Source organism: Oncorhynchus nerka, linkage group LG3 (genome assembly GCF_034236695.1).
Source record: "Oncorhynchus nerka isolate Pitt River linkage group LG3, Oner_Uvic_2.0, whole genome shotgun sequence".
Lineage (NCBI taxonomy): Eukaryota > Metazoa > Chordata > Actinopteri > Salmoniformes > Salmonidae > Oncorhynchus > Oncorhynchus nerka.
Genome location: NC_088398.1, coordinates 24,486,668 through 24,507,041, shown reverse-complemented (window position 1 = coordinate 24,507,041; position 20,374 = coordinate 24,486,668). Strand labels below are relative to the sequence as shown.

Here is a 20,374-nt window from a genome sequence, read left to right as displayed (position 1 = left end):
CTCTCTCTTTTTTTTCTGCCGGAGAAATAAAGAAAGCCTTCAAAGGAGTGATTGTGCTGCGTTGGGGCTGAAGTGGTCTGTTGGTAAGCGGCAGCGGGGCGAAGGCGGACAACACAACACAACAAACATGGCGGGATCTAATCAGGGCCCCGGCTAATGTAAACAATGTCATTTTTTGCCCTTAATGAGCCAATTTTCCTCGGATACGAGAGGCTAACAATTGGGGCAGCGGCTTTGATGTGTTTCATTTGAAGGTTTGTTTGTGATCGCTGGCACTTTTGTTGGAAGCCCCTTTCATCTCCCTGCTTGAAAAGGGAGAGAGCCACGATGCACGTCTGACTTGGGTGCAAAAAAAATAAAAAGAGAGAAAGAAAAAAATAGATGACAAATACCCCCTTTTTTTCAATAAACAATCTCTCATCAGCTGACCTGCCCCCTCCCTCCTACTCATCCTAGCCCCCTCAGAACACACCACACAACGGTGGTGTCCAGAAATAAAACAACGCGGACGAAGCCAGGGTCGGGTGTCTATTGCGATCAAATGCCGTGCTCATTAAAAGGCGCCCCAGTGTGTGCGGAGGCTTCATTAACATGGCGCTGACAAAAGGTGACGCAGACCAAAGAGGCAGCCGGCGGGCCAGGTGTGTGTGTGGCGCGGTGCCTTTCAAGACCGCACCGAGCTCGGACTCCAAGCCGACACTGACCAAGAACAGGCTTGTTCCGGTGGCGGTGAGAGAGAGACAGAGAGAGAGAGAGGGAAACAGAGAGAAAGAGAGGGAGACCGAGAGAAAGAGAGAGGGGGGGGAACAGAGAGAAAGAGAGAGGGGGAGACCGAGAGATATAGAGAGAGGGGGAGAAAAGAAAGGTAGACAGAGAGAGGGGGAGACAGAAAGAGAGAGGGGGAGAGAAAGAAATGGAGAGAGCGAAAGAGAGGGAGTCAGAGAGAAAGAGAGATGAGGGAGACAGAGAGAGAAAGAGGGGAAGAGAGGGAGACAAAGAGAAAGAGAGAGAGAGAGAGAGAGAGAGAGAGAAGGGAGACAGAGAGAGGGGAAAGACAGAGAGAAAGAGGGAGTCAGATAGAAAGAGAGGGAGAGAAAGAAGGGGAGACAGAGAGAGGGGAAGACATAGAAAGAGGGAAAGGGGAGAGAGAAAGAGAGCGAGAGAAAGAAAGGGATACAGAGAGAAAGAGAGGGGGAGACAGAGACAGAGAAAGAGGGGGAAAGAAAGAGAGGGAGACCGAGAGACAGAGGGAGACAGAGAGAAAGAGAGGGGGTGAGAAAGAGAGGGAGAGAGAGAAAGAGAGGGAGACAGAGAGAAAGAGAGGGGGAGACAGAGACAGAGAAAGAGGGGGAAAGAAAGAGAGGGAGACCGAGAGACAGATGGAGACAGAGAGAAAGAGAGGGAGGGGGTAAGAAAGAGAAGGAGAGAGAAAGCTAAAGAGAAGGGGAGAAGTAGGGAGAGAGACACAGAGAGAGGGAAGTAGAGAGAGAGAGAGGGGGAGACCGAGAGATAGAGAGAGGGGGAGAAAAGAAAGGTAGACAGAGAGAGGGGGAGACAAAGAGACAGAGAGAGGGGGAGACAGAAAGAGAGAAGGGGGAGAGAGAGAGAAAGAGAGAGAGGGAGAGAAAGAAATGGAGAGAGCGAAAGAGAGGGAGTCAGAGAGGAAGAGAGAGAGAAAGGGAGAGAAAGAAATGGAGAGAGCGAAAGAGGGAGTCAGAGAGAAAGAGAGATGAGGGAGACAGAGAGAGGGGAAAGACAGAGAGAAAGAGGGAGTCAGATAGAAAGAGAGGGAGAGGGAGAGAAAGAAGGGGGGACAGAGAGAGGGGAAGACAGAGAAAGAGGGAAAGGGGAGAGAGAAAGAGAGAGAGAAAGAGAGAGAGAGAAAGAAAGGGAGACAGAGAGAAAGAGAGGGAGACGGAGAGAAAGAGAGGGGAGACAGAGACAGAGACAGAGAGAAAGAGAGGGGGAGACAGAGACAGAGGGGGAAAGAAAGAGATGGAGACAGATGAGACAGAGAGAAAGAGAGATGGGGTGAGAAAGAGAGGGAGACAGAGAGACAGAGGGAGACAGAGGGAGGGGTGAGAAAGAGAAGGAGAGAGAAAGCTAAAGAGAAGGGGAGAAGTAGGGAGAGAGACACAGAGAGAGGGAAGTAGAGAGAGTGAGAGAGAGAGAGAGAGAGAGAGGATGGATGGATGGATACAGAGAGAGGAGAGAAATAGAGAGGTATATGGAGATAGTGTGTCAGGGTAAGAACCTCATCACAGTCATCCTCTCATCTGTACATCAATCATTTAGGATATTTTGATCTGATCTCGCACAGAGCATTTTTCTAACACAGTTCCTGACCCAGAATAAAATATATCATTATGTTTGATGTCACTATCAATGTGTAATTCCATTACCAATTATCAGAATGAACATACACTAAACACCCACCTCTCATACATGACTTGTTCCTTTTAGCCACTAGTGGAGCAAAGGGCCTATCGTACTATTTAATTCATACTCCACAATGATTCAACTTTTTACCCACGCTCTTCTGTGAATCACCTATACTAATGCAGTCAACTTTCTAAGTTGGAGAGTTGGGACAAAAACTAAAAGAATGTGTGTGTGTGTGAGAGAGAGAGCGAGAGCGAGAGAGAGAGAGAGAGAGAGAGAGAGAGAGAGAGAGAGACAGAGAGAGAGAGAGCGAGAGACAGAGAGAGAGAGAGAAATAGAGGAATATATAATGTTAGAGGGTTGGCGGTAGGAAAAGCTGGGTTGATGTCCAAAGGCGATGGGAGCCTGTGTGTCCAGGCCTGTTCCAATCAATCAGTGTAGTGGAGGTGAAGTAAACTCCAGGCTAGTCAGCCCAGGACCCAGAACACACCTCTCTGCCCATGAGTCAGGGGCCCTCTGGGGCCACACACACCACACCTGCCGGGCCCTGCAGTAACCAGCTGTCAAGTCTACAACTCCACGTGTGCCCCCACGTCTGTTTATTGGTGTGTATGTGTGGGACGGAGGGTGGGGGGTTGTGTGTGTGTGTGTGTTAGAAAAGGGAAAGAAAAAAAGTTGTGTGGCTCAGCTGGTGAGTTGGGAGGGCTGAGAGACCCTTAAGGGTATATAAGATGTGAATAAGATGACCAATAATGCTATATTAACCCCCCCCCCCCCCCCTCACTATCTTCCAGTACTAATCGACTAGAAACAGCCTGTCAGGTGTGTGACTGGTCAGACTATCCTGTGGCGCATCTGAAAACACACACACATAAACAAACTCACACACACATCGAGGTACACCACAAAAACAACACGATCCTCCTCCGTGGCTCCTTCCAAAAACATGCACTCAAAAACAAACAGTGCGTGCTCAATCTGAAGTCATACAGCATCCGAGTCCCTCAAAGAATCGTTTCCAAATCCGTTTCAACGTAACAATTTGTGAAATAACAGTCGGACTACCCTGAAAAATGAGACAACTTATTGCAATAACTTCCAGGGCATGACTTAGGAAACCACCCAGCCGACCACAGAAGAGATGCTGAAAAACAAAGCTGTTTGGGGGGAAATCAATAATGTCTTGTGATATGAACCATTTCCCCACTGGATTTTCCTTTGCTCTGCACAATCTTCCCTGTGCCCCTGAGGCATGTAGCGGTACTTTGTTACAGTGCTGTAGCTGTGAGCCTTGGAGACCGCCTGGCTGTGCTGGAGCATATTAGCCAGGCCCATGTCAAAGAGGGCTAAAGCTTGCTTGGCATGGGAGAAATGTGTCTGTCCGCTCGCTGGGCAAAGAGAGGGAGACAGGGGGGTAGAGACAGAGAGATTTGGGGGGGGGGGGGGTATCGTTGTGTGGTATCGTTGTACCATTAAAAGGTAGGCTATGTATCATCACAAGCTATGAAATCACTCTTTTTTTTACAGCAATAAGATGTCAGTTTTGACAGTGAAAGACAGACAGCTGGGAGAGCTGCACGGCAGTTCAGGTTGAAGAAGGGAATGAGACAGAATGAGAAGAGGTGACAGAGGAGAGAAGTTCACAGGTGATGGCTGTTTAAAGGGCTATTCCCCATCAACGCAGACGCCATGACTTGAACACTTCTCATGTTCTTCTGTTTATTACCCCCCCCCCTCTCTCGCTCCCTCTCTCCGCAGTAAATTTGTTTGCTTTGCACAATACTATAGTGTGGTGGAGGGATCGTGGTTGGTAGAGGGAACGTGGGGACCATCTCTGACCCCCTCTCCCAAAGTACCCCATCACCTCCCTCCTACTAACTCTGTCCCCCTGCCCCCTCTATCCTCCCCCTCCTCCTCCCCCTAACTCACCGCCCCTCCACGCTCCCTTTCCCCCTCTCTCCAGGAGGCAGTTGTCAATCATGTGCTTCTCCCAGAATCCCTCTGGAACTCATTGTGCCCGCCAGTCGCCGGCGAGCGCCTGCGAGGCAGCGGAGAGCCGCAGATGGAGGGAGCGCTGTCAATCATTGTCACTAATTATTAATTTCTGTCACTCAGCCCCTGTGGCTACGACGCACTCTGGCTCTCCCTCCCTCGTCTCGCTTAATCCCTCTCTCCCTCCCTCCTTTCGCTTAGTCCCTCTCTCCCTCCCTCCTTTCGCTTAGTCCCTCTCCCTCCCTCCTCTCGCTTAGTCCCTCTCTCGCTTAGTCCCTCCCTCCTCTCGCTTAGTCCCTCTCTCCCTCCCTCCTCTCGCTTAGTCCCTCTCTCCTCTCGCTTAGTCCCTCTCTCCCTCCCTCCTCTCGCTTAGTCCCTCTCTCCTCTCGCTTAGTCCCTCTCTCCCCATTGCTTGCTCTCGGTCCCTCTCCCTCAGTCCCTCTCTCCCTCCCTCGGTCCCACTCTCCCTCCCCTCTCACTAGCCAAGTCCCTCTCCCTCCCTCCCGCCATCTCTACTTGCCTCTCTACTTCTCTACTTGCCTCTGAGTTGATTTGGTATGCCACCCCGGTAACTGCAAAGTTCAACCTTTCATTATGTGGTGCACACACACACAACACTTTCTCCACCCGGGTCAGTCCCCTTGACTCGCTGCTTCGCCTTTTAATTGTATGCTGCATGCCCTCCACCCCTCCACCCCCACATCATTGTTCCTTACGGAGTGGAAAAAGAGAGGGAAGACCTGGTGGTTAGGTTGAAAAGTCCCAGCCGTTGCATTGGTTCAGGTTTGGATTTGATTTGGATGAACTCGCTGCCCGTTTCAATTTGCACGAGTGTGGCTTTGGCGCTCTGATGTCATTTGATGGTAAGGAAGGATCGTGACCTTGTGTGTTTAACTGAAGTAACACTGGTCCACTTCCTCTAAAAGGTTCTGATCTGTTTCCTCTCTCCTCATTACCGGAGGTGGTGGCCGGGCAGGGAGAAAGGCCGATCCGCAGTTAGCAAAGACACACACATCTATTTATCCACACACACCGTTGTTCTCCTCCTCCCCTCTCTCCATCTCCACCTCCTCCCTGGATTACTATTCGGGACGGGGCCATGGCCCTGTTCTAATGAGGGGCAGAGGCAGGGGTTAGCTGGACATACGTGATCACTGAGCTCTCCCTCTTCCCTCCATCCACACAACCAGCGCCACAAATCCTGCATTAGCCCTCCTCTACCCCTAGCCTTCTGTCTCTTTACCCCTCCTTCCCTCCCTCGATAGTTCCCTCCCTCCCTCCCTCCTCAGCGTCTGTCTGTCTCTTTTCCTCTCGTGTCTATCGTTCCCGGTCCGTTCTCTTTCCTCTCTGACATCTGTTACTTTTCTTTCACTTCTCCTTTTTCCTTCGCTCTCGGTCCTGTTTTTCTCCCTCTCCCTCTCCTCCTCCTCCCTCTCCATCACTTCTTCATTGTCATTCCTCTTCTTTTCTCATCTGATCATCTCTTCACTCCCTTCATTCCGCTCTCTTTCTCTCTCTCTCTCTGACCCTCTCGCTCTCTTCATCACAACAGTGTTTGTGTGTGTCTCCCTACTCAGCACCTCTGTGGAGACAGGGTTTATTGGGGTAATGCATTTATCACTTGCTGCAAGGCAGGGCCTCACCTCCTTCTTTGAACTGGTGAGTAATGAAAATGGGATCATTTCTGACAACACCTACTGTGGTGTGTGTGTGTGCGTGTGCACAGGCTTGAACCCACACACATAGAAACAAACGTCCACTCAAATACACAGAGAAAGACACGCATTGGCGCAGACACACACACACACACACACACACACACACCCAGATAAAGACACACACACACACTCACAAATAAATGCACACTCAAACAAACACATAGAAATGGCATGTGTTAGCACACACACTTACACACGTAGCCCTATGAGTCAACCATGCTCCCAACTTAAGGTGGCGGACTGAGTTTAGTGAACATGCACCACATTTGCCCTGTTCTCTATTCCATTTAAATACATCTGCAAAGTAACACATACATTCAATTTAAATTGCATTTTAAAGAAAAGAAAAAAGGTTGCTCTGCAATTTGGTTACATATATCAATCTTATATTGTAAGGAAATATCTTGTGCTAAATCAATCAAATCAAATGTATTTATATAGCCCTTCGTATATCAGCTGATATCTCAGCTGCTCAGCTGATATCTCAGTGCTCAGTGCTGCACAGAAACCCAGCCTAAAACCCCAAACAGCAAGCAATGCAGGTGTAGAAGCACGGTGGCTAGGAAAAACTCCCTAGAAAGGCCAAAACCAGTCCTCTTCTGGCTGTGCCGGGTGGAGATTATAACAGAACATGGCCAAGATGTTCAAATGTTCATAAATGACCAGCATGGTCAAATAATAGGTCTGGGACAGGTAGCACGTCCGGTGAACAGGTCAGGATTCCATAACCGTAGGCAGAACAGTTGAGACTGGAGCAGCAGCACGGCCAGGTGGGCTGGGGACAGCAAGGAGTCATCATGCCAGGTAGTCCTGAGGCATGGTCCTAGGGATCAGGTCCTCCGAGAGAGAGAGAAAGAGAGAATTAGAGAGAGCATACTTAAATTCACACAGGACAAGACAGGAGAAGTACTCCAGATATAACAAACTGACCCTAGCACCCCGACACATAAACTAATGCAGCATAAATATTGGAGGCTGAGACAGGAGGGGTCTAAATAAGATGTCAGTCGGTCCGAAGAAGGTGGACTGTTTAAAACGTGCATTGTGCCCCTATTCTATTTAACATGTTCCGCAAGTTTACTAAACTGACGTGAATTTGATGTGCTTTCATTCTCTTGTTTGAAATGAAAATGCGACAGAGGATTCGATTGTCTAGCTAATTGTGGGACAAAACGGATATGTAAGTTGCTCACCAAATACACAACACTTCCGGGTATGCAATGAAATGTCCCCATTGCCTGTCCTCTGTGCGGCTTAACTTGTCCTTCTTACATCCAATTTTTGACTTGAATATAGCTGGTGTTGTGTGTTCCAATACTGAGCACACGAGACATGTTATTAATTGCTAGACCACTAACAACAGGAAGCCTCTATACCATATCCAACATCAAAACATGAAATATCTAAATTAGGGATGAAAAAAATAACTATTTACGCCTTCTCAAAATAAAGCATTAGGACACACCTGGGAACTAGAAAAGGGGAAGAATGTGTTGAATTTTGTGCCAATCGTCCTACCTGGTTTACAAAAAAAAAAAAAAAAAAAAACAGGTAAAGACGAAGGGGCGATTGCCAGGGGTGCTTGTCCAGTCTCATTCTATTCACTGTTGAGCTGGGGATTTTTTTCTTCATACGCAGCTAAAACGATCCCATCACCACAGGTGTTAAAGCCGGGCTCTGATTGTCCGTGACAGAGTAAACATCACGAGGGCTTCAGGAACGTCAAACTCTGAAAGACAGACAAGGTCGGGGGGCAGGCCTGACACTAAAGTTCCATCAAATAACACAGAGCTTTGAAAACAACCTAAAAACCAACCTACTTCTAACAACAACAAGCCCAAATACATCGACACAATGTAAGTATGGGTTCTACCTCCATGCCCAAATTATTGCTAACGTGCAGTGATGACAAGTACACTCTTTGCTGTTACTAAACCTCAAACTGGAGAATTGCTGACTAATATGCCAAAATGTGCAGAAAAACGAGGAAATGTGTTGTATTGCGAACGCCGATGGTATTTGGTATTCATATGCCCCTCAAGGTGTGCCCACGAGCCATGTGTGAGAGGAGGGAGAGGAGGGAACTGGAGGAGAATTGCCTCTGCAGTGTTGAGGATGCCATTAAAGCTCGCTGATCGCTCTCCCACATTTAAATAACAATACTGCAGTGAAGGGAAACCACTGGTGTGGATCCAAGCTGCAAAACACCCAGGACCCCCAGCCCTGTCTCCCACTGTCTCTGTGTCTGTGTGCGCATGCGCGCGTCCAAGAGTGCGCGCACATGTGAATCCATCCGTGTGTGTGTGTGTGTACGTGCGTGTCGGGGTTTGTGCATGCATATGTGTGTGCATTGAGTATGAGTGGGTGCACAGCTCAAAGGGCCTATACTCCAATGCTCTGCACAAATTTCAGGGCCATACCATTAGCATGTGCAGGTGGATCTTGTGTTAATGTGTTCCTGTGGGTTGCTTGCCTGGCCCCAGATACTGTATAAGGAGGAGGCTGAGACTGGACCGGTGGATGCAATGTATGCAGGCTGGGTGTCCCCATGCCCTAGACCTCCTCTCTTAGCCTTGCTTCCTATTGGTCTCTCTCATCACCTCTCCATCCACATTCATGTCCGGCTCCATTCCTCTACCGTCATCTTCCTTTGTCCCACGGCTGGTTACATGTAGCTGCTCTCGTTTTCATGCACGCACGCACACACACACACACACGGCGGCAGGATGCAATCCGTCACACTCACTTCTCACTTGCACTCTCTCAGTGTGTTGCCCCTGGTAGGCTCTGAGGGGCAAACACACACACACACCCTCTCTCTCTCTTAAATAAAGAAGAATAAAGAAGACAGATCGCTTCAGAGGAGACCACTAAGTCTACTACTACCAGACTATAAGAAGCTAATCAGTTCAACACGAGAGTTAGCTTTAGAGCAAATTAGAGAAGGCAGAGACCCAGGGATAGAGACTAAGTATGGGATGTGGTGGGGGTGGTGTCTCACAGTGCCATTTGAATACACAGCTCCAGTAGTTACCATGGAGAGACTGCACTTCACACAGCATCAGGACATCGCTCTGCTGGATGTCCATGCTGCTGCTTCACAGTGCCATAGAAGGGTGTGTGTGTGTGTGTGTGTGTGTGTGTGTGTGTGTGTGTGTGTGTGTGTGTGCATCAGGGCTCCATGGTTCTCATTACGGTTTCCCTGTAAAGCGCTCCTCTTCCTGAGAAGACCCAGCAGCATACGACTCCTATGTCTCATACGCTCACATACTGGCCTGTCTGAGAAAAAGGCCTCACCATGACTGCCCTGACTACATCCTTTAATAGATATCGCCTTCTTAATCTGGATTTGAACATGGTTTTTCTGCGTTTTCTGTGTAAGATAGTTAGACCATAGAGTTTCCCCTCATTTTTAACCTTGACTTTAGACAACAGTATTCCAAACAGAAGGTTCCACGACAGAAGGCAGGTACATTAGTCTGACGTGATAGTTTGTCCTCCTTTAACGAAACACAAAAACATACATCTCCAGTGAGGCTGATCACTGTCATCTAAGCAAGGCATGACGTCATACTGAAGGTCTGTTTCCAGTCACACACACACACACACACACACACACACACACACAGACAGACAGACAGACAGACAGACAGACAGACAGACAGACAGACAGACAGACAGACAGACAGACAGACAGACAGACAGACAGACAGACAGACAGACAGACAGACAGACAGACAGACAGACAGACAGACAGACAGACAGACAGACAGACAGACAGACAGACAGACAGACAGACAGACAGACAGACAGACAGACAGACAGACAGACAGACAGACAGACAGACAGACAGACAGACAGACAGACAGACAGACAGACAGACAGACAGACAGACAGACAGACAGACAGACAGACAGACAGACAGACAGACAGACAGACAGACAGACAGACAGACAGACAGACAGACAGACAGACAGACAGACAGACAGACAGACAGACAGACAGACAGACAGACAGACAGACAGACAGACAGACAGACAGACAGACAGACAGACAGACAGACAGACAGACAGACAGACAGACAGACAGACAGACAGACAGACAGACAGACAGACAGACAGACAGACAGACAGACAGACAGACAGACAGACAGACAGACAGACAGACAGACAGACAGACAGACAGACAGACAGACAGACAGACAGACAGACAGACAGACAGACAGACAGACAGACAGACAGACAGACAGACAGACAGACAGACAGACAGACAGACAGACAGACAGACAGACAGACAGACAGACAGACAGACAGACAGACAGACAGACAGACAGACAGACAGACAGACAGACAGACAGACAGACAGACAGACAGACAGACAGACAGACAGACAGACAGACAGACAGACAGACAGACAGACAGACAGACAGACAGACAGACAGACAGACAGACAGACAGACAGACAGACAGACAGACAGACAGACAGACAGACAGACAGACAGACAGACAGAGACAGACAGACAGACAGACAGAGATAGAGAGAGATAGAGAGAGAGCGAGAATTTAGAATGCAGGGCTGGAGGGGGTACAGTAGTGCCCTGATTAGTCTGGCAGCAACGGTGTCAGACACTCAGCGGGGGGGGGGGGGGGCTTAGAGGCTGTGTGTGTGTTTGTGTGCGTATGTGTGTGTAGTGTGTGCGCAAGCGTCAGTGGTGGTTGAGGCTGAGATACCGTAGTGACAGTAATGAGTACAGAGGGGCCTACTGCAAAGATCTGCTTCCTCACAGGGAACTGGATTTGTCATCCAACTGTGGAGATTCAAACACCATGGGAGGAAAAGTATCACCGCAGAGACACCTTCACTCCTCCATCATAGACCACAGCCTGGCTGTCTCTCTTTCCCTTTCTTTCCCTTTTCCGCCCTCTCTCTCCCTCTCCCGCCCTCTCTCTCCCTCCATCTTTCCCTCTCTCCTGCTAAGGTCCGGAAACTCCAATCCAAATGTGTTCGGTCTCAGTCTAGCAAATGACTGGAGGGCTGACATTCCACTGTCAACATCCATCTCCACAATCTATATCACTGTCCCATGTCACCACACCACACTGAGCAGAGCAAGCACACATTTGTTATACCCCAAAAACGCTGCATAACGACTCTCTCCCTCTGCCAAGCCTGTTAAATATGCTGCTACATCCCCCGTACGGCCCCATTTTGGTTCTCCAAATGACCAGGACATCCTTGGTGAAGTGGAAACTGCATATGTTATAAACCCAACACCAGATGAAACTCGGAGAGGATGCAATATAGTTTTCATGATCCCCCTGAATACTGAGCGAGAACTGGGTGAGTGATCCAAATGTCTAGCGGTAGCTACACTGGTCATGCATACTCAAGCACACACACTCACAGTCAGTCGCGCACGCACGCACACACACAGAGGAGTATGGAGGTGCTCCACACACACACACACACACACAGACACCACTTTACCCCCTCCACACACACACAAACACAGGGCTGCCTGTCTGTCTGTCTCCCGGCCTGTGCCTGCATCCAGTTGTAATCTGCATGAGGCTGAGATAATGGCATCTGTCACCACTCCTTTTGTCACTGTGGCTGCTGCTGCTCTGCTACTGCCCATTAGCTGGCTGTTGTCTGACTGGCCCTGCAACTACATGGTCTACTGGCTGACCAGCCACGGAAATACAGGAGACGGCTGCCTCGACCTCCCTCTGTCTCTCCTCTTCCTCTTCTCCCCCTCCAGGGCAGGGTCAGAGGGTGGAAGGGGAGAGGAAATAGGGCAAGGGGGGTTGACAGTCAGGGCCCAGATATACAGTGGGGCAAAATTGTGCAAGTTCTCCCACTTAAAAAGATGAGAGAGGCCTGTAATTTTCATCATAGGTACACTTCAACTATGACAGACAAAATGAGAAGAAGAAAATCCAGAAAATCACATTGTAGGATTTTTCTGAATTTATTTGCAAATTATGGTGGAAAATAAGTATTTGGTCAACACCAAAAGTTTATCTCAATACTTTGTCCTTTGTTGGCAATGACAGAGTTCAAACGTTTTCTGTAAGTCTTCACAAGGTTTTCACACACTTTTGATGGTATTTTGGCCCATTCCTCCATGCAGATCTCCTCTAGAGCAGTGATGTTTTGGGGCTGTTGCTGGGCAACACGGACTTTCAACTCCCTCCAAAGATTTTCTATGGGGTTGAGATCTGGAGACTGGCTAGGCCACTCCAGGACCTTGAAATGCTTCTTATGAAGCCACTCCTTCGTTGCCCGAGCGGTGTGTTTGGGATCATTGTCATGCTGAAAGACCCAGCCACGTTTCATCTTCAATGCCCTTGCTGATGGAAGGAGGTTTTCACTCAAAATCTCACAATACATGGCCCCATTCATTCTTTCCTTTACACGGATCAGTCGTCCTGGTCCCTTTGTAGAAAAACAGCCCCAAAGCATGATGTTTCCACCCCCGTGCTTCACAGTAGGTATGGTGTTCTTTGGATGCAACTCAGCATTCTTTGTCCTCCAAACACGACGAGTTGAGTTTTTACCAAAAAGTAATATTTTGTTTTCATCTGACCATATGACATTCTCCCAATCTTCTGGATCATCCAAATGCTCTCTAGCAAACTTCAGATGGGCCTGGACATGTACTGGCTTAAGCAGGGGGACACGTCTGGCACTGCAGGATTTGAGTCCCTGGCGGCGTAGTGTGTTACTGATGGTAGGCTTTGTTACTTTGGTCCCAGCTCTCTGCAGGTCATTCACTAGGTCCCCCCGTGTGGTTCTGGGATTTTTGCTCACCGTTCTTGTGATCATTTTGATCCCACGGGGTGAGATCTTGCCTGGAGCCCCAGATCGAGGGAGATTATCAGTGGTCTTGTATGTCTTCCATTTCCTAATAATTGCTCCCACAGTTGATTTCTTCAAACCAAGCTGCTTACCTATTGCAGATTCAGTCTTCCCAGCCTGGTGGAGGTCTACAATTTTGTTTCTGGTGTCCTTTGACAGCTCTTTGGTCTTAGCCATAGTGGAGTTTGGAGTGTGACTGTTTGAGGTTGTGGACAGGTGTCTTTTATACTGATAACAAGTTCAAACAGGTGCCATTAATACAGGTAACGAGTGGAGGACAGAGGAGCAGTAAAGAAGAAGTTACAGGTCTGTGAGAGCCAGAAATCTTGCTTGTTTGTAGGTGACCAAATAGTTATTTTCCACCATAAAAATCCTACAATGTGATTTTCTGGATATATTTTTTTCTCATTTTGTCTGTCATAGTTGAAGTGTACCTATGAGGAAAATTACAGGCCTCTCATCTTTTTAAGTGGGATAACTTGCACAATTGGTGGCTGACTAAATACTTTTTTGCCCCACTCTAGGTGCTCCTGTCCCTCCACGGAGACCCACGTTTCAAGGCTACTGAACATGACAACACTGAGTTGCAGTGGCATCCTTTCAGGGTATCTATATAGGAGGACAGGGGAATCATGTACCAAGCCGACTTCTACTTTCAAATGAGTACAAATGGTATTCCATATACTTACTAGCTTTGTTACATAATGTTATTGAATTGTAATTACTCTGATACAAGGCTGATCTTATATTAAAAAAAAGTGACTCCTGATTTTAAAACATTTCAGTCCTAATGAATTCCTCCTAATTTGCTTGAATTGCTTGAATACCACAGTACACACTGCGAGGATGTGTTGCCTTACCATGGGAAGAAATCAATGAACTACTTTCACATTTGTCAGAAATTCCAACGTGCCTACCAGAGGTGACTTCCTTTCCTCCTCGCCACGTCTAATACTAACACACAGATCAAAAAAGAGAGTTCACCGGAGTTAGCGCTTTGTTAAGGGTCTCACTGACTGTATCGTCGCTACAACGACAGCGCACGCACATAAGATAAAGGTTCAACTCGGCGTTCCATGACATTGCGAGCGAACGCACGAGTGTGTGACATCACAGACAGGCAAAAGTATGTTCTGCTGGTTTAATTTCATTATTGGGTGAGTTTCCTTATTAGATGGTGAGGAGAAGACAAGCGTCGGTTTTGATAAAACAAGGCAATTTCAGAAGCTGCTATAGTGCCAAATTACAGCCGTACATCAAAGCTGCTCTCTCTCTCTCATTGTGCAAGTCTGTGATGTTAACATTTGATTTGCATGTTGCCCACCACTGTGAGAGTGTGGGTGAGGATGGGATAGTAGTGACTCAAGAAGATGAAAACGTAGACACTACTGCCATCTAGAGACTGAATGAAAGTGCTACGGAGATTCTGGAGTATGAAACATGTCAATGTTTACGGCAGTCATGTCAGCCTGCCTGGAATTGTTTAAAATGTGATTGATTTTAATATAATGCACATTTTGTTGGACAGTAAAGGTTTGTCATTGATAAAGATCTGTTGCTGTGCCTTTCATCACTATATTTTGTTTTGCTAATAGACTGGAGAGCTTAGCTGGTACATAGCAACATAGGCCAGCATCACACATAGGCCAATGTATTTACAGTGCATTCAGGAAGTATTCAGACCCCTTGACTTTTTCCACATTTTGTTACGTTACAGCCTCATTCTAAAATGGATTTAAAATCAATGTACACACAATATCCCATAATGACAAAGCGAAAAATGTTTTTAGAATATTTTTTGGCTAATTTTTTAATTTTTTATTATAACAGAAATACCTTATTTACATAAGTACTCAGACCCTTTGCTATGAGATTTCAAATTGGGCTCAGGTGAATCCTGTTTCCATTGATCATCCTTGATGTTTCTACAACTTGATTGGAGTCCACCTGTGTTAAATTCAAATGATTGGACATGATTTGGAAAGGCACACACCTGTCTATATAAGGTCCCACAGTTGACAGTGCATGTCAGAGCAAAAACCAAGCCCTGAGGTCAAAGGAATTGTCAGTAGAGCTCCGAGACAGGATTGTGTCCAGGCACAGATCTCGGGAAGGGTACCAAAACATTTCTGTAGCATTGAAGAACACGATGGCCTCCATTATTCTTAAATGGAAGAAGTTTGGAATCACCAAGACTCGTCCTAGAGCGGTCTGCCCGTCCAAACTGAGAAATCGGGGGAGAAGGGCCTTGGTCAGGAAGGTGGTATTTAATGGTCTCTCTGACAGAGCTCCAGAGTTCCTCTGTGGAGATGGTAGAATCTTCCAGAAGGACAACCATCTCTGCAGCACTCCACCAATCAGGCCTTTATGGTAGTGGCCAGACAGAAGTCACCCCTCAGTAAAGGGCATATGGACAGCCCTTTTGGAGTTGGCCAAAAGTCACCGAAAAGACTGACCATGAGAAATAAGATTATCTGGTCTGCTGAAACCAAGATTGAACTCTTTGGCCTGAAAGCCAAGTGTGTCACGTTTGGAGGGAACCCGGCACCATCCCTACGGTGAAGCATTGTGGTTGCAGCATCATGCTGTGGGGATGTTTTTCAGCGGCAGGGACTGGGAGACCAGTTGAGGGAAAGATGAACAGAGAAAACTACAGAGAGATCACTGATGAAAACCTGCTCCAGGACCTCAGACTGGGGTGAAGGTTCACCTTCCAACAGGACAATGACCCTAAGCACACAGCCAAGACAACGCAGGAGTGGCTTAAGGACAAGAATGTCCTGGCCCAGCCAGAGCCCAGACTTGAACCTGATCAAACATCTCTGGAGAGACCTGAAAATAGCTGTGCAGGGATGCTACCCATCAAACCTGACATAGCTTGAGAGGATCTGCAGAGAAGAATGGGAGAAACTCCCCAAATACAGCTGTGCCAAACTTGTAGCGTCATACCCAAGAAGACTCGAGGCTGTAATTGCTGCCAAAGGCGCTTCAACAAAGTACTGAGTAAAGGGTCTGTACATTAATGTAAGTGTGATATTTCATTTTTATTTTTTTATTTTATACATTTGCAAAAAAGAATATAAACCTGTTTTTGCTTTGTCATTATGGGGTATTGCGTGTAGATTGATGAGGGGGAAAAAACTGTGGAAAAAGTCAAGGGGTCTGAATAGTTTCCGAATGCACTGTACATCATCACATCACAATGACTTTAGGTTTATGACCAATGTTGGCAGTAGAGCCCAAAAACATTGACTTCAACTTCAGCATAGTAAGCCAGGACCTCACACACTTTATTCGCACCATACCAAAAGGTCAAACCTATCTCATCCTATGAATTTAAAAAAATTAATAATAAATACATCTTAAAACTGCAGAGCAATACCTTAAGTATTCACATAACATCAGGCAGACAGGCGGCCTATCAGCGAATGTGATTAGCCTAGAAGTTGAGACATTTACATTTTAATCATTTAGCAGACCCTCTTATCCAGAGCGACTTACAGTTAATGCCCACATATTAAGATAGCTAGGTGGGACATCCACATATCTCAGTCATAGTAAGTACATTTTTCCTCAATGAATTTGCTATCAGCAAAGTCAGGGGGCGTTGTGGGATTATTTAGGGCACGCTTTGAAGTGAGAGGGCTTCAGATGTTTTCTGAAGATGGGTAGGGACTCTGCTCTCCTACCTTCAGGGAAAAGCTGGTTCCACCATTGTGGTGCCAGGACAGAAAAGAGCTTTAACTAGCTGAGCAGGAGCTGCCCTTCCGTCAGGGTGGCAGAATGGTGTACTCGGTTTGGGATGTTGGGTTTGAGAGACCTTATACTTTGATTGTTAATGTACGATTCCAGTATGTCACAGTGACATTTTAGAATCCTTGGCATTGTTACGACAGTGGGAATGCATTATTTATCTGAAATTGGAGCCTATTTGAGGAGCCATCAAACCAACGCGGGAAGGTTGGAGGAGAGTTTAAAGAACCGCGGGGAAGCCGTCGCCAAGATTAATGCAGGATTTTTATAAGAAATTAGAGGCTTAATGAAGTGGATAAAAAAATCTGTCAGTGTATTATTGCATCTAAATTGTGGGGAAGTGGTGTTTAGTTGCCTCGTCTACCTCTGCACATAATGGGTCAGTGGCTGCGAGGCTTATTTTAACTGGCAAGGCACTTTCGTAGCGGAGCCATTCAACTGACATTTTTACACAGTAAAGCAGTGGGGGTTTATGGTTTGGTACATTTATTCAAAAGACCACACAATGTTGAGCCACAGCAAACTCAACAAAATGTGCCATATTATGTGGCATAATAGCATTGTTGAAAATGTAGGCCTACGTGTTTAGCCTATGATTTGATTAGCCTATGTTATTACATATGGAAAATATATACATCAAATACAGATGTTTTTTGGCATGTTATGGTGTTGTGTTGTTTTTTGAAAAACGTGGTTGTCGGATTTATATTCTTTACCTTCAGCACAGGCCGTTGACGAAGGCCATTGTTCTCCATCTCTCTCGGTTCGGAGCAAGTTCTTCCACGGCGAACCAGTTGAGACCGCTCTCAGTCATCTCTTTGTCATCTATGCCTGGGCATCTCTCCTCCAAGTGTTTCTGGTTCGATCCCTGTGGTTGTAGTCATCCCTGAAATGCAAAGTGAAATTATTCAGGTAGTTTGGCAAACAACTGTGAACTGCAATACACAATGAAAAAAAGGAGAACAGTCACTTGGCACCATCTAATGTTCATTTCCAAGTGTGTCAAAAGAGCCTGGAGATTTGGCAAGCACATGAGCCTATGATACTGCACCAGATTTCATGATACATCATTGTGCCCTAGTCTGCCAAATACACTACCGTTCAAAAGTTTGGGGTAACATAGAAATGTCCTTGTTTTCCATGAAAACATACATGAAATGATTTGTAAAATTAATAGGAAATATAGTCAAGGCGTTGACAAGGTTATAAATAATGATTTTTAATTGAAATAATAATTGTCCTTCAAACTTTGCATTCGTCAAAGAATCCTCCTATTGCAGCAATTACAGCCTTGCAGACCTTTGGCATTCTAGTTGTCAATTTGTTGAGCTAATCTGAAGACATTTCACAACATGCTTCCTGAAGCACCTCCCACAAGTTGGATTGGCAAAATGGGCACTTCCTACGTACCATACAGTCAAGCTGCTCCCACAACTCAATAGGGTTGAGATCCGGTGACTGTGCTGGCCACTCCATTATAGACAGAATACCAGCTGACTGCTTCTTCTCTAAATAGTTCTTGCATCATTTGGAGCTGTGCTTTGGGTCATTGTCCTGTTGTAGGAGGAAATTGGCTCCAATTAAGCGCCGTCCACAGGGTATGGCATGGCATTGCAAAATGGAGTGATAACCTTCCTTCAAGATCCCTTTTACCCTGTACAAATCTCCCACCACCAAAGCACCCCCAGACCATCACATTGCCTCCACCATGCTTGACAGATGGCGCTAAGCACTCCTCCAGCATCTTTTCATTTTTTCTGCGTCCCCCAAATGTTCTTATTTGTGATCTGAACACCTCACACTTCATCTGTCCATAACACTTTTTTTTCTTCAATCTTCCTCTGTTCAGTGTCTGTGTTTGGCCCATCTTAATCTTTTATTGGCCAGTCTTAGATATGGCTTTTTCTTTGCAATTCTGCGTAAAAGGCCAGCCTCCCAGTGTCACCTCTTCACTGTTGACGTTGAGACTGGTGTTTTGCAGGTACTATTTAATGAAGCTGCCAGTTGAGGACTTTTGAGGCGTCTGTTTATCAAACTAGACACTAAGGTAGTGGACCTCTTGCTCAGTTGTGCACCGGGGCCTCCCACTCCTCTTTCTATTCTGGTTAAAGCCAGTTTGTGCTGTTCTGTGAAGGTAGTAATACACAGCGTTGTACGAGATCTTCAGATACTTGGCAATTTCTCGCACGGAATAGCCTTCATTTCTCAGAACAAGAATAGACTGACGAGTTTCATTAGAAAGTTATTTATTTCTGGCCATTTTGAGCCTTTAATCAAACCCAAACGCTGATGCTCCAGACAACTCTACTATTCTAAAGGCCAGTTTTATTACTTCTTTAAATCAGCACAACAGTTCTTAGCTGTGCTAACATAATTGCAAAAGGGTTTTCTAATGATCAATTAGCAAATCCAAGTTTATCATTTTAAACAGTGAACACAGGAGTGATGGTTGCTGATAATGGGCCTCTACACCTATGTAGATATTCCATTAAAAACACTTTTTTTTAATTAAAAGAAATCTGCCATTTTCAGCTACAATAGTCATTTACAACATTAACAAAGTCTACACTGCATTTCTGATCAATTTGATGTTGTTTTAATGGACAAAACTAGTTACTTTTCTTTCAAAAACAAGGACATTTCTATGTGACCCCAAACTTTTGAACGATAGTGTACCTAATGTCCTAAAACAGTAAGTAAAACCAGAAACATTTGCTTTTTATGTGCAAGTGTTTATTTCATGTGAATGATAAAAACTTTGGCAGAACTGACAACAGTGGATTTACTATAGTCCCAAATGTCTACTATTTGCAAAAATCTAATGAACAAAACAAACAGCCAAAAAAAAACACCTTTCTTCCATCCAGGGCAGAATAATAGTTTGGTCATTTTTTTCCCAGGATTCATTTTTCATTGTTAGACCTGGTCTCCCTTACCCACAGTGAAATACAATGAGCAATGTTATGTTGAGAATAATTTAGCTTGACGACACATCATTGCATACATGCTTGGAATGGGTTTTCACATTGGCTTCATGCTGCGGTTCTTGTTTTGCGTGTGGATTGCTGTGATAAAACTGACAAAGTCCTTGAACAGAACCCTCAGCGAAACCTTCACAAAGTTCCAACAAATATGTAAGTGAAGACAACAGACCAAATTCTAAATCCACCAGTTGTTCTATATGGCACAGAGTGCTGGAAAGTGACTGAACAAACAATTCACCTTCCACACAACTCATCTGCGAAGAACACTCCACATCTGTTGGCCTAATGCATTAAACCCCAACCTCCTCAGACAAACAAGAAGCAATGGCCCAACTCCTTGTGACTCACCTAAGATAGACACCGAAATGCTGACCAACACCAGTGGAGCTAAAGCACAGTGGAGAAGATTTCCAAAGTCGTTGCTTCTGTCCTATATGCGCCGGACGGCGTCGATGGCGGATGATTGAATGAAAGACTAATCGCGTAAGGCAGGGTTTGAAGACGTGGTGACCGGCATTTAATTGCAACCATTCTGTTTATCATAACCATCATTAAAATGATATGTCGCTATATGCCACACAACCGGAATGTACAGATCCCATCAGAGACCTTTCCTGGTTAGACTGGTCCTAGATCTGTTTGTGCCGTCTTGCCAACTATTTTATTCATGGTCACGCCTTGGCA

At 46.2% G+C, this 20,374-nt stretch overlaps 1 long non-coding RNA gene across 1 annotated transcript; it reads right to left on the bottom strand.

Moving 5' to 3' along the window:
• Positions 1 to 6,319: 6,319 nt before the first annotated feature.
• LOC135564665 (uncharacterized) lies at positions 6,320 to 18,329 on the bottom strand. Its single transcript, XR_010461191.1, has 2 exons — positions 17,423 to 18,329; positions 6,320 to 7,821 (listed from the first exon to the last, which is right to left on the bottom strand). It is a non-coding gene; the product is annotated as an uncharacterized LOC135564665 (long non-coding RNA).
• Between the last annotated feature and the right edge of the window lie 2,045 nt (positions 18,330 to 20,374).